This window comes from Anomaloglossus baeobatrachus, chromosome 10 (assembly GCF_048569485.1).
Source record: "Anomaloglossus baeobatrachus isolate aAnoBae1 chromosome 10, aAnoBae1.hap1, whole genome shotgun sequence".
NCBI lineage: Eukaryota > Metazoa > Chordata > Amphibia > Anura > Aromobatidae > Anomaloglossus > Anomaloglossus baeobatrachus.
Window position 1 is genome coordinate 192169983 of NC_134362.1, and position 15366 is coordinate 192185348.

At 50.1% G+C, this 15366-nt stretch overlaps 1 protein-coding gene across 1 annotated transcript in view; it reads left to right on the plus strand.

Moving 5' to 3' along the window:
- Positions 1-15366, plus strand: part of ADAT1 (adenosine deaminase tRNA specific 1) — a 74141-nt gene that overhangs the window by 57355 nt on the left and 1420 nt on the right. The gene's annotated exons all lie outside the window — the stretch shown is intronic.

Below are 15366 nucleotides of genomic sequence, written 5' to 3' on the forward strand. Positions count from 1 at the left end.
AAGGGCCCGATTTTCATGGCGCGGTCTCACGATCAAAGAGCTCTGGCGGCAGGCGCCTTAGTTCAGGATTGGTCGCAGTTCCAGCTACCCTATGTGTTTCCCCCTCTGGCACTGTTGCCCAGAGGGCTACGCAAGATCAGCTCCGATTGCCGCCGCGCCATCCTCGTCGCCCCAGACTGGCCGAGGAGGTCGTGGTACCTGCATCTGTGGCATCTCACGGTTGGCCGACCGTGGGCACTACCAGACCGGCCAGACTTACTGTCCCAAGGGCCGTTTTTTCCATCTGAATTCTACAGCCCTGAACCTGACTGTGTGGCCATTGAGTCCTGGATCCTAGCGTCTTCAGGATTATCTCAAGACGTCATTGTCACCATGAGACGGGCTAGGAAGCCGACGTCTGCCAAGATCTACCACAAGACGTGGAAGATATTCTTATCTTAGTGCTCTGCTTAGGGAGTGTCTCCCTGGACATTTGCATTGCCTACTTTTCCTTCCTTCCTGCATCTGGATTGGGAAAAGGTTTGTCGCTCGGCTCCCTTAACGGACGAGTCCCAGCGCTGTCGGTATTCTTTCAGAAGCGCATAGTACGACTTCCTCAGGTACGCACGTTCCTGCAGGGGGTTTGTCACATTGTCCCTCCGTACAAGAGGCCGTTAGACCCATGGGATCTGAACAGGGTACTAATTGCTCTCCAGGAGCCGCCCTTTGAGCCTCTGAGGGATGTTTCACTTTCTCGACTTTCACAGAAAGTGGCCTTTTTGGTAGCGGTCACGTCTCTTCAGAGAGTGTCCGAGCTAGCAGCGCGGTCATCCAAAGCTGCCTTCCTGGTGTTTCACCAAGACAAGGTAGTGCTGCGCCTGATTCCGGGGTTTCTCCCTAAGGTGGTATCCCCCTTTTCATCTCAGTCAGGATATATCCTTACCTTCCTTTTGTCCTCATCCAGTTCATCGATATGAATTGGATTTGCATTTATTGGATCTGATGAGAGCGCTCAGAATCTACATTTCCCGCACGGCGCCCCTGCGCCGCTCGGATGCACTCTTTGTCCTTGTCGCTGGTAAGCGCAAAGGGTCGCAGGCTTCCAAATCCACCCTGGCTCGATGGATCAAGGAACCAATTCTTGAAGCCTACCGTTCTGCTGGGCTTCCGGTTCCATCAGGGCTGAAGGCCCATTCTACCAGAGCCGTGGGTGCGTCCTGGACATTACGGCACCAGGCTACGGCTCAGCAGGTGTGCCAGGCGGCTACCTGGGCGAGTCTGCACACCTTCACCAAGCGTTATCAGGTGCATGCCTACGCTTAGGCGGATGCCAGCCTAAGTAGAAGAGTCCTGCAGGCGGCGGTTGCCTCCATGTAGGGATGGGCTGTTTTTACAGTCCAAACTTGAGGTATTCTTTTACCCACCCAGGGACTGCTTTTGGACGTCCCAATCGTCTGGGTCTCCCAATGGAGCGCCGAAGAAGAAGGGAATTTTGTTACTTACCGTAAATTCCTTTTCTTCTAGCTCCAATTGGGAGACCCAGCACCCGCCCCTGTTCCTTCGGGATTTTTGGTTGTTCGGGTACACATGTTGTTCATGTTGAATGGTTTCAGTTCTCCGATGTTCCTTCGGATTGAATTGTTTAACCAGTTATTGGCTTTCCTCCTTCTTGCTTTTGCACTAAAACTGAAGCAGCCCGTGATCCCACGGGGGGTGTATATGCAGAAGGGGAGGGGCCTTACACTTTTTAGTGTAATACTTTGTGTGGCCTCCGGAGGCAGTAGCTATACACCCAATCGTCTGGGTCTCCCAATTGGAGCTAGAAGAAAAGGAATTTACGGTAAGTAACAAAATTCCCTTCTTTTCTGCATTTTCCCCCCATGCAATGCATTAGAAAAACGCAGCCAAAAACGCACCAAACCGCGGTAAAAACGCATGCGTTTTTTTTGCCGCTGGTGCGTTTTTGTGCGTTTTTAGCGGCCAAAAACGCACAAACGCAGCGTGTGCACATAGCCTGATACTCGCAATGTAACGAGTAACCCGAATGCCGTAGTTAGGTACTCGCTCAACTCTCGCGGTCACTATTGATCACAGGGCGGCACGGTGGCTCAGTGGTTAGCACTGCAGTTTTGTGGCGGCTCAGTGGTTAGCACTTCAGTCTTGTGGCGGCTCAGTGGTTAGCACTGCAGTTTTGTGGCGGCTCAGTGGTTAGCACTGCAGTTTTGTGGCGGCTCAGTGGTTAGCACTGCAGTCTTGTGGCGGCTCAGTGGTTAGCACTGCAGTCTTGTGGCGGCTCAGTGGTTAGCACTGCAGTCTTGCGGTGGCTCAGTGGTTAGCACTGCAGTCTTGCAGCGCTGTGGCCCTGGGTTCAAATCCCACCAAGGACACCATCTGCAAGGAGTTTGTATGTTCTCCCCGTGTTTGCGTGGGTTTCCTCCCACACCCCAAAGACATACAGCTAGGGAATTTAGATTGTGAGCCCCAATGGGGACAGTGTTCCTGATGTATGTAAAGCGCTACGGAATATGTTAAAAAAAAAAAAAAAAAAAAAGATCACGGCATCTAAAAAAGTTAAACTATTCAGACGGACATTGACGCTGAATGTCTGCGGAGAGCGCTGTATATTTATGGTGCGTGACGTTCACCCTGCCATAAATGTATAGCGGATGGGGTTAAGGGGTTAAAAATAAAGCTGCGCAGCTTGATGGTTGAGGCGTGCGGTGCCAAGGCTGTGTAGATTAGCAGCTCCGCTGTAGCGGGTGTGATGGCTTGGCCTGCTCCCTACTATTAAGGATTTTTGTCAGTGACTTGTGATGTCACCCGTACTGGGATTCACAGAGGGGCGAATTAAAAAGTCTCCATTGTTTCACGCCGTTCCACCCATGGAGCTTTAATGCATGAGAAGTGCACTTTCTGTGAATCCAACAGTGCACTTTTTTTTTTTTTTGGAATTCTTTATTTTCAAGATTTCTGCCTGCTGGGAGTAAATGGTCAGGCTGCTTTCACACTACGTTTTTTTTAACATGCGTCATGAACGTTTTTTTAACGCAAAAACGGATCCAGTGCACATGCGTTTTCATTTCAATGCATTTGCAATGGACTTGCGTCAACATGCGTTTGCGTGCCTTATAGTGAGGATCCAGCGACTTGCAGTTTAACATTTTTCAAAAACGCTACTTGTAGCGTTTTTGAGCTGCGTCCAAATACTCCCTGTCTCTCTCCCTCTCCCCCTCCCTCTCTGTCTGTCTCTCTCTCTCCCCCGCCTCCCCCGCCTGCCTGAGAGCTGCGGACACTCGTAACCAAGGTAAATATCGGGTAACCAAGCAAAGCGCTTCTCTTAGTTACCCGATGTTACGTTGGTTACGTGTGCAGGGAGCAGGCAGCCCGGCTCCTAGCACCTGCGGATGCTTGTAAGAAACGTAAATATCGGGTATCCAAGCAAGTTACCCGATGTTTACCTTGGTTACGAGCCTCCGCAGCTGTCAGATGCCGGCTCCCAGTCTCACGTTTAGTTCCACTGACTCCCGATCACATGACTCCAATGCCCGCCCATAAACTTAAAGTGACAGGATCCTGCAAATAACACATGCGTTTGCATGCGTTTTTTTGCTGTAAAAGCAGGATCCGCTTTTGCAGCAAAAAAAAAACGTTCATGATGCATGTTAAAAAAATGTAGTGTGAAATCAGCCTTAGAGCCAAAGGACTAGACTTAATAGCTACAGGATATCCTCTTTCTTCGGCGCTCCATTGGGAGACCCAGACGATTGGGTGTATAGCTACTGCCTCCGGAGGCCACACAAAGCATTACACTAAAAAGTGTAAGGCCCCTCCCCTTCTGGCTATACACCCCCAGTGGGATCACTGGCTCACCAGTTTTCTGCTTTGTGCGAAGGAGGTCAGACATCCACGCATAGCTCCACTGTTTAGTCAGCAGCAGCTGCTGACTATGTCGGATGGAAGAAAAGTGGGCCCATATGGGGTCCCCAGCATGCTCCCTTCTCACCCCACTTGCGGTTTGTAAGGTTGAGGTACCCATTGCGGGTACGGAGGCTGGAGCCCACATGCTGTTTTCCTTCCCCATCCCCCCTCAGGGCTCTGGGTGAAGTGGGATCTTACAGGTCTCCAGGCACTGAGACCGGGCTCCATCCACAGACCCAGAGAACCTGCTGGATATGGAGCTGAGTATCGTCAGGGACAGGCCCTGCTACATTAAGGTACTCTGTGTCCCCGGGCAAGCGCGCACACACACACCAGCATTGCTGGGAGTGTTAGTGCGCCGGGGGCAACAGCGCAGAGCGCTCGTGCTATTAGTCACTACAGCTTTGCTGAGTGACTTTATGTATTGGGAACTGCCGCGCCGGCCGTTGCTGGGTGTTTTTTACACTGTGGCGCGGCTGGGACTTGTGGTGCGCCGGGGACTTCCGCGCTGGCCGTGCACATGGACGGCCGCGCTTATTACTCGAGTCCCCGGCTTTGCGGCCTAGTTTTCGTTTCGTTCCCGCCTCCAGCCCTGCCAGTCAGGGGAGAGGCGGGACGCTGTACAGACAGTCAGCGCCGAGAGCTGGAGTCTGCTTTGCATTCTCCAGCCCCCTTCACTGGACACAGTGGGACGCCAGTTTCCCGCTCTTGTCTGGGGCACGCCCACGGCCCGCCCCTCGTCACACGAGCTGGAGAAGGACGCCGGCAGCCATTCCTGCACGCCGTCCGAGCTGGAGAACGGAGACATGCTCTGGGCAACCAACACAGGGCTCTGGCGACCACACACCCGCGTTATAGGCGGGCGGTAAGCAGCACCTGAAGTGCTGACCCCACTAACTACCGAAGTGTCCATTTGTATTTTATGCCTGTATGCTATACACTGCACTGTAGGTCGCTATCTTTGGCTATATGACCTTCTAGATGGCGAGATAACAGCAGCAAAAACGCAAGGGTGCTAAGGCACAGGTTTTCTAGGCTGCTTGTATTGCATGGCTGAAGTGTTCATTTGTACTTATGCTTGTATGCTATACATTGCACTGTACGGTCGCTACTCTTGGCTATATTCTCCTAGAGGGCTGGACAACTGCAGCAAAAAAGCATGGGTGCCAAGGCACAGGCTTTATAGGCTGCTTGTACTGCATGTGCTGAAGTGTTCATTTGTATATATGCTTGTATGCTATACATTGCACTGTACGGTCGCTACTCTGGGCTATATTCTCCTAGATGGCTGGACAACAGCAGCAAAAAAGCAGGGGTGCCAAGGCACAGGCTTTCTATGCTGCTTGTATTGCATGTGCTGAAGTGTTTATGCTTGTATGTTGTACATTGCATAGATGACTAGAATACAGCAGCAAAAAAGCAACACAGGCTTTCTATGCTGCTTTTCCTGCAGATACTGTTCCACCGGCAGGTTTCACTGACCCCCATTGTGGGCAATGCTCCCCTGTAGCACTTGGTCAGCCGGGGTCTCTACTAGAAGTGGCCAAAGAAACCACCTGTGAACCCTGTCCAGGGACAGGGATGGAGATTGTCATGGGATGGAGACTTTGCACTCCAGACAGGCCATGGGCAATCTTGATTAATGCTCCCTGGCCACCCTCATTTGGAACGTACTCAGTACTCCGGGGGGGTCCCAGGCATTCCAGGGTGAAGGCTCTGACACGGACGGCAGTCCCAGACAGCCTAAGCTAGCTCGCTGGGTACGACACTCGGCTTCATCACTGGTCAAGGTCCCAGCAGGACGACTCTCTGTATGATGAGGCAGACGTAGCTGATCAGGGCTTTGGTCCTGACACCGCTCTCAATCCGGATACACCGGATGGTGACGCCATAGTGAAGGATCTTATAGCGTCCATCAATGGAATGTTGCATATTTCTCCCTCAGCTCCCCCAGTGGAGGAGTCAGCTTCACAGCAGGAGAAATCCTTTTTCAGTACTCATGCGTAGATTGAGTATTTTTTCTGACCACGCTGACTTCAGAGACGCAGTTCAGACACACCACGCTTACCAGATAAACGTTTTCTCCAAACGTATTAAGGATGCACGTTATCCCTTTACCCTGATGTGGTACAGCGCTGGACCCAGGGTCCAAAGGTGGATCCCCCAATCTCCAGGCTTGCGGCTAGATCCATAGTTGCAGTGGAGATGGGAATTCACTTAAAGATGCCATTAACAGACAGATAGACCTCGGGTTGAAATCTGTCTGTGAAGCTATCAGCATGTCGGTCGCTCCGGCATTCGCAGCCGTATGGGCACCGTAACCTATTTCAGCTGGTCTTGCGCAGCTGGTCTTGAGCACATGTACATCTGTGCCGCAGGTGGTGTCCTTAACCTCGCAATGTCTGCATTGCGACTTACTCTAGTAATGCTGTCCTGGGGGGACAGTCGAGGTTGGTCCTTCCCAGGCTCGGGCAAGTCCCAATTGTACTCGTCTAAAAGGGCTCAAAAGGCTCAGAGGGGCTCAGATTCCGGCCGGGCTCATTCACGCCCAAGGAAGGCAGCAGGAGGAACCGCTGCCAAGGCGATCTCCTCATGTATTTCAGCTCTCTCTCCCCGCATCCGCGGTTGGTGGCAGAATCTCCCGCTTCTGGGTACATTTAGCTGCCACAGGTCACAGACCGGTGGGTGAGAGACATTGTGTCTCACGTGTACAGGATAGAGCTCTGTTCTCGTCCTCCGGCTCGATTCTCCAGCTTCCCCCCCCCCCACCCCCCCCCCACCGAGCCGATGCTCTTCTGCAGGCAGAAGGAGTGGTAATCCCTGTTCCTCTTCAGGAACAAGACACGGTTTTTTCCTCCAATCTTATTGGGGTGCCAAAAAAGGGTGGCTTTTTCCGTTCCGTTCTGGACCTAAAACTGCTCACCAAGCACGTGAAGGCCAGGCGGTTCCGGATGTAACCCTCCGCTCCGTCATTGCCTCAATGTCTCAAGGAGATTTTCCTAGCATCAATAGACATCAGGATGCTTATCCCCTCGTGCCGATTGCTCCAGAGCACCAGCGTTTGCTACGTTTCGTTATTGAAGACGAGCATCTTCAGTGCGTAGCCCTGCCCTTCGGTCTGGCGACAGCCCTACGGGTTTTCACCAAGTTCAGGGCAGCAGTGGGAGCAGTCCTGCACTCTCAGGGTCACTCTGTGATCCTTACTGGACGATCCACTTGTCAAGACACCCTCTCAAGAGGCATGCCGACACAGCCTGAACGTGGCGCTGGAGACTCTCCAGAGTTTCGGGTGGATCATCAACTTTTCAAGGTTACATCGGGCACCGACCCAATCGCTGACATATCTGGGCATGGAGTTTCACACTCCCTCAGCGATAGTGAAGCTTCCGCTGGACAAGCAGCGTTCACTACAGACGGGGGTGCAGTCTCTCCTTCAAGGCCAGTCACACCCCTTAAGACGCCTCATGCAGAGGCAGTCACTTTCGCGCAGTTTCACTGCGTCCACTTCAATGGGACATGCTTTGCCAATGGGTTGGGGAGTCGACGTCCCTAGAAAGGAACGTTTCCCTTCTCAGACGGTCAAGGACTCTCTCCAGAGGAGTCCATCCTTCAGATCAATGTTCTGGAAATCTGGGCAGTGCATCTTGCCCTGCAAGCCTTCCAGCAGTGGCTGGAAGGAAAACAGATCCGAATTCAGTCGGACAATTCCACAGCGGTGGCAGACATCGCCCACCAAGGCGGAACACGCATCGCCAAGCCTACCAGGCAATCCGGCGGATTCTGATGTGGGTGGGGGACAGAGCATCCACCATATCCGCAGTTCACATCCCGGGCGTAGAAAATTGGGAAGCAGACTTCCTCAGTCGCCTGGGCATGGACGCAGGGGAATGGCCTCTGCACCCAGTATGGTGTCAGGAACTCTGTACCCGCTGGAGGATGCCGGACGTCGACCTAATGGCGTCTCGGCACAACAACAAGATCCCGATTTTCATGGCGCGGTCTCACGAGCAAAGAGCTCTGGCGGCAGGCGCCCTAGTTCAGGATTGGTCGCAGTTCCAGCTACCCTATGTGTTTCCTACTCTGGCACTGTTGCCCAGAGTGCTACGCAAGCTCAGCTCCGCTGGCCGCCGCGCCATCCTCGTCGTCTCAGACTGACCGAGGAGGTCGTGGTCCCGGATCTGTGGCATCTCACGGTTGGCCAACCGTGGGCACTCTCAGACCGGCCAGACTTACTGTCCCAAGGGCCGTTTTTTCCACTGAATTCTACGGCCCTGATCCGGACTGTGTGGCCATCGAGTCCGAGATCCTAGCGTCTTCAGGATTATCTCAAGACGTCATTGCCACCATGAGACGGGCTAGGAAGCCGACGTCTGCCAAAATCTCCCACAAGACGTGGAAGTTATTCTTATCTTGGTGCTCTGCTTAGGGAGTGTCTCCCTGGCCATTTGCATTGTCTCCTTTTTCCCCCCTTCCTGCATCTGGATTGGGAAAAGGTTTGTCGCTCGGCTCCCTTAAAGGACAAGTCGCAGCGCTGTCGGTATTCTTTCAGAAGCGCCTAGTACGACTTCCTCAGGTACGCACGTTCCTGCAGGGGAATTATCACATTGTCCCTCCGTACAAGAGGCCGTCAGACCCATGGGATCTGCACAGGGTATTAATTGCTCTCTAGGAGCCGCCCTTCGAGCCTCTGAGGGTTGTTTTCACTTTCTCGACTTTCACAGAAAGTGGCCTTTCTGGTAGCGGTCACGTCTCTTCGGAGAGTGTCAGAACTAGCAGCGCGGTCATCCAGAGCTCCCTTCCTGGTGTTCACCAAGATAAGGTAGTGCTGCGTCCGATCCCAGAGTCTCTCCCTAAGGTGGTATCCCCTTTTTATCACAATCAGGATATCTCCTTACCTTCCTTTTCTCCATTTCATCGATATGTAATGGCTTTGCATTGTTGGATCGGGTGTAGAGCACCCAGAATCTACATTCCCGCACGGCGCTCCTGCGCCGCTCGGATGCACTCTTTGTCCTTGTCACTGGTCAGCGCAAGGGATCGCAGGCTGCAACATCCACCCTGGCTCAATGGATCAAGGAACCAATCCTTGAAGCCTACCGTTCTACTGGGCTTCCGGTTTCTTCAGGGCTGAAGGCCCATTCTACCAGAGCCGTGGGTGCGTCCTGGGCATTACGGCACCAGGCTACGGCTCAACAGGTGTGCCAGGCAGCTACCTGGTCGAGTCTGCACACTTTCACCAAACATTATCAGGTGCATACCTATGCTTCGGCGGACGCCAGCCTAGGTAGAAGAGTCCTGCAGGCGGCAGTTGCCTCCCCGTAGGGGAAGGCTGTCTTGCAGCTCTAACATGAGGTATTTCTTTACCCACCCAGGGACAGCTTTTGGACGTCCCAATCGTCTGGGTCTCCCAATGGAGCGCCGAAGAAGAAGGGAATTTTGTTACTTACCGTAAATTCCTTTTCTTCTAGCTCCTATTGGGAGACCCAGCACCCGCCCTGTTGTCCTTCGGGATTTTTGGTTGTTTTCGGGTACACATGTTGTTCATGTTGAATGGTTTTCAGTTCTCCGACGTTACTTCGGAGTGAATTTGTTTAAACCAGTTATTGGCTTTCCTCCTTCTTGCTTTTGCACTAAAACTGGTGAGCCAGTGATCCCACTGGGGGTGTATAGCCAGAAGGGGAGGGGCCTTACACTTTTTAGTGTAATGCTTTGTGTGGCCTCCGGAGGCAGTAGCTATACACCCAATCGTCTGGGTCTCCCAATAGGAGCTAGAAGAAAAGGAATTTACGGTAAGTAACAAAATTCCCTTCTTTAACTTGCCTTAAAGGGAACCTGTCACCGGATGTTTATAATACCTAAGGGTCGGATTGGTGTCTCTGTTCTCCGGGTGCGGCGCCTCCTCTTTCGGCCATCTTTCTTCTGAAGCCGGGGTGAATATCGCATCCTACGTCATCCACACTAGCCAACATTGAGGCCCTGCGCATGCGCACTACAATACTTTGATCTGCCCTGACATCAAAGCATTGTAGTGTGCATGTGCATGACCTCAGGACAGATCAAAGTGCGCCTCTGCAGAACCTCAATGTCGGCGAGTGTAGATGACGTAGGATGCGTTATGCACCCCGGCTTCAGAAAGAGGACAAAGATGGCCGAAAGAGGAGGTGCAGGACCCAGAGAATGGAGACGCCCATCTGACCCTTAGGTAAGTATTATAAACATCCGGTGACAGGTTCCTTTTTAAAGGGATTGTCCACTTTTGATACCCTCCAAGTCCTGACAGCTTCACTTTAATTGTTTAATGAGAGGCTTTATGGCTGTATGATGGGACTGGCCAACATGTCAGCCAGCCCCCTCCATACACAGCGCTGGTGACATGACGCCACCGTAAACTCTTTTGTGGAGCACGGACCTAGGAAGTAGCCGAGATCCTACAAAAGGTGAGAAACCGAGATGCAAGGTAAGCTGTAATTACAGAAAACCCAGTGACCCCTTTAACTCTGTGGTGTGTGAGGAGTGGTCGGACACCCATGGAGCTCCTCGTAGAGGGGATTACACATCATGACGGAAAATAAGCAGTCTTCTTGGTTGTAGCTTTTTCGTCCAAACTCTGAGGATTGGGCTCCATCATCCCCGGCAGACGTCTGGTCCGGCAGCGGTGCCAGGAAACGTCTGGTAATGTCTGTAGTAGGGTCCAGCCCTGGTGTCGGGATTACTCAGAGGCCGCTCTATGAATGAACCAGCTATTGCCAGAAAGACGTGGGATTGCTTTACTGCAACCAGAGACAACATAGATTCAATAATTTAATATTTGCTGACTTTTAATTGAGGTGCATGTGTCAGACTGAAAAACCAGTTTCGCCCAACGTCCTGCTCGCAAATCTGTCTGTAAAAACGTAAACCTGGATGTAACCTGCTGCTGTATCAGTCATTCACTGACAGCGCACAATGATCTAAAAGTTGATTTTTTTTTTTTTTACTTAGTCATATGAAAAAGTTTGGGCACCCCTATTAATGTGAATCTTTTTTCTTTATAACAATTTGGGTTTTTGCTATTTCAGTTTCATATATCTAATAACTGATGGACTGAGGAATATTTCTGGATTGAAATGAGGTTTATTGTACTAACAGAAAATGTGCAATCCGCATTTAAACAAAATTTGACCAGTGCAAAAGTATGGGCACCCTTATCAACTTCTTGATTTTAACACTCCTAACTACTTTTTACTGACTTACTAAAGCACTGAATTGGTTTTGTAACCTCATTGAGCTTTGCACTTCATAGGCAGGTGTATCCAATCATGAGAAAAGGTATTTAAGGTGGCCACTTGCAGGTTGTTCTCCTATTTGAATCTCCTATGAAGAGTGGCATCATGGGCTCCTCAAAACAACTCTCAAATGATCTGAAAACAAAGATTATTCAACATAGTTGTTCAGGAGAAGGTACAAAAAGCTGTCCCAGAGATTTAAACTGTCAGTTTCCACTGTGAGGAACATAGTAAGGAAATGGAAGAACACAGCTACAGTTCTTGTGAAGCCCAGAAGTGGCAGGCCAAGAAAAATATCAGAAAGGCAGAGAAGAAGAATGGTGAGAACAGTCAAGGACAATCCACAGACCACCTCCAAAGACCTGCAGCATCATCTTGCTGCAGATGGTGTCCATGTGCATCGGTCAACAATACAGCGCACGTTGCACAAGAAGAAGCTGTATGGGAGAGTGATGCGAAAGAAGCCGTTTCTGCAAGCACGCCACAAACAGTCGCCTGAGGTATGCAAAAGCACATTTGGACAAGCCAGTTACATTTTGGAAGAAGGTCCTGTGGACTGATGAAACAAAGATTGAGTTGTTTGGTCATACCAAAAGGCGTTATGCATGGAGGCAAAAAAACACGGCATTCCAGCAAAAGCACTTGCTACCCACAGTAAAATTTGCTGGAGGTTCCATCATGCTTTGGGGCTGTGTGGCCAATGCCGGCACCGGGAATCTTGTTAAAGTTGAGAGTCGCATGGATTCAACTCAGTATCAGCAGATTCTTGACAATTATGTGCAAGAATCAGTGACGAAGTTGTAGTTATGCAGGTAGATATTGTAGATATTTCAGCAAGACAATGATCCAAAACACCGCTCCAAATCTACTCAGGCATTCATGCAGAGGAACAATTACAATGTTCTGGAATGGCCATCCCAGTCCCCAGACCTGAATATCATTGAAAATCTGTGGGATGATGTGAAGTGGCTGTCCATGCTCGGCGACCATCAAACTTAACTGAACTGGAATTATTTTGTAAATAGGAATAGTCAAATCTACCTTCATCCAGGATCCAGGAACTCATTAAAAGCTACAGGAAGCCACTAGAGCAGGGGTCAGGAACCTTTTTGGCTAAGAGAGCCGTAAACGCCACATATTTTGAAATATAATTCCGCGAGAGCCGTACAATATGTTTAAAGGGCCATTGACAGATCAATCGCTCCAATGTTCACTTAGTACAGCAAGGAATGCTCCTCCCTGCTGTATAAAGCCACAACTGGACTGAAACAATGGTAATTAGCAGTAAAAAAATCAAATAAATAACTTACATTGTGAACTTGCGATGCATGACATCAGTCCAGCAGTCTGGCTTCTTCTTTTTCCTGCGCATGACTGGAAGCTGGCATTCTTCCCACCTGATGTTGAGAGAATGCCAGCTTTGAGGCATTCGCAGAAGAAAGAAGCTGGAATATTGGACATGTCACACAACGCATTGTCAGTTATGTCAATTATCTATTTTATTATTTTACAGCGAATTATTGTTTAGGTCCAGCGGTGGCTTAGTGCAGCAGAGAGGAACACTCCTTTGTGTACTAAGTGACCGCTGGAGCAATTGTATCTGTCAGTGGCCCTTTTAAAAATGTTGGTCTTACAGAAAATGAACAAAAAAGAGAGGCTCAGACCCAGGAGATACACACACAAGCCATACACAGCACTCAACATGCCGTATACACAGTACATAAGGAGAAGAAAAAAAGCTCTGCAGGTAAACATATGCACACCAGGAATTAGATATACCAATAAACCTCACAATATGAAACTTTATTAAGTGCCAAACACAACAAACACAGCACACATACACACCATATACACAGCACACAGTCACACACGCCGTATACACAGCACACGCACGCGCCGTATACACAGCACACGCACGCGCCGTATACACAGCACACGCACGCGCCGTATACACAGCACACGCACGCGCTGTATACACAGCACACGCACGCGCCGTATACACAGCACACGCACGCGCCGTATGCACAGCACACGCACGCGCCGTATGCACAGCACACACAGATATAAGTACCTGCTGCTTAGTTGCCCTGTAAGATCAGGTGCAGCACAAGTGATGGATGCAGCAGTTCAAGGGCTGGCTTCATTCTCCTCTTTTCTCTCCAAGAAAAGACCTTATAGACCTGAGCAGCAGAGCACAGAACTGGACGGTGAGAGGCAGAACGCACGGCACTATACAGGCCCCTGCCCCATTAATGTCACTTTTATGTTGCGGTGCCCATACTTTTGCACCGGTCAAATTTAGTTTAAATGCGGATTGCACATTTTCTGTTAGTACAATAAACCTCATTTCAATCCAGAAATATTCCTCAGTCCATCAGTTATTAGATATAAGAAACTGAAATAGCTGCTGCAAAACCCCAAATTGTTATAAAGAAAAAGGTTCACATTAATAGGGGTGTCCAAACTTTTTCATATGACTGTAAATGCATGCATTTGGGGCTAAACATAGTTTCTATTGCCTCTGGCTGTAGAATGAGTTAACTGAGAATCCATCAGTGAGCGCTTTCAGGTTGCATGGGAGAATGTGACTTTTATTCTGAGCTTCTCTCGGCTGATTCACGGCTACAGACCACATCAAAGTTGAATGAGCAAAAAATGGGTGCATGAAATTCCCCACAGAAGTGGTGGACTGGATGAGTTACGCCCTATTCACACCCAGCATGACAATGTTTGCAGCACTGCTGTAAAGTAATGCCAGAGTAAAGGAGCGCGGATCCTCCTGTACACAAGTAATGGTGCCCACATCAGGCCTCATCTACTACTTGTACAACAAACCTTCACTTTTCTTATTCCTTCAGGTTTATAAAAATTCAGACAAGTCTTAAAGGGTCTCCAAATGTAAAAAAAGACCCAACATAATTTTGGCTTCCGTTAATCAGTGTGATTGGCTGCAGCGGTGATATGCTCTGTAGTCCTGATGTCACCGATGGCGCCTGGAGCGGCGCATGCGGAGAATGAGCTCTCATCCAAGAGCTCCATCTGCGCACGCGCCCGCTCCTGGTGTCATCATTTGAAACTGGGACTGCGGACAAACTGGGTAACCTGCTGCACAGCCACCCGCACGCAGAGTGGCAGCCACTCCAGCAGGGTGCCCGCCCACCCTGCGGGCGGGCGGCAGCCGGGTGCCTGTGGATGCGTGCGGGCGGCAGCCGGGTGCCTGTCTGTGCCGGCCCACAGGTACCAGACTGCCGCCCGCTTGCAAGCACAGGTACCCAGCCTCTTGCACGCAGCCACAGGCACCCGATCGCGGCACAGACAGGACCCCCAGGTAACGCTATATTCGTATTTTAAGATGCAACCCTCATTTTCCTCCAAAATGTTTGGGAGGAAAAGTGCGTCATATAATCCGAAAAATACGGTATATATAATTTATTTTTTTTTTCCTTGTGTCGCCATTTTTTGTGGGCTGTAACATTTCCAATTTTTGTGATGAGACTGTGAGGGGTTTTTTTTTTCCGTTGTTGCAACCAAAAAAATTAAACCACTATTCTGATGTATTGATCTTTTTTTCAGTTGTCGTTTACATCTGATTATTTTATATTTTGATAGATCGGACTTGACGAATGCAGCGATACCAAATATGTATTTATTTATTTTTTTTTATAGGGGGGGGGGCAATTTGAACTTTTATATTTTTTCATTTTCATTTTCATTTTTACCTTGTACTGTATTGAATAGTCCCCTTAGTGGACATGAACCTGCAATAGTCTAATCACAGTCTGCTGCATGTAGAAGAAATCACAGCCTCCTATGGGCTGTTTTCACAATAGTACTGTAATGATCGACACGGGGGTCTTCAGCAGACCCCTACCTGTTATAGCAACACATTGGCGTCCATTGATCGTGCCAATGAAAGACAAGGAGGCGACATATGATGGACAACTTAGGGTTTCCATACACACTGATCTTGGCAGAAGCAGGTGACTAATGTGTTTGGGGGGGGGGGGGGGGCGCGCGCGCGCGCGCGCGCGGTCTCCAAACGCTCCCGATATGCTTGACCCCCTTTGTTCTTAGGGAGATGAGAAGCTGCCAGAAGAGTAAGCAGAGTTGTCCTGGGTGGCTCAGTGGTTAGCACTGTAGTCTTGCAGCGCTTGGGTCCTGGGTTCAAATCCCACCAAGGACACCATCTGCAAGGAGTTTGTAT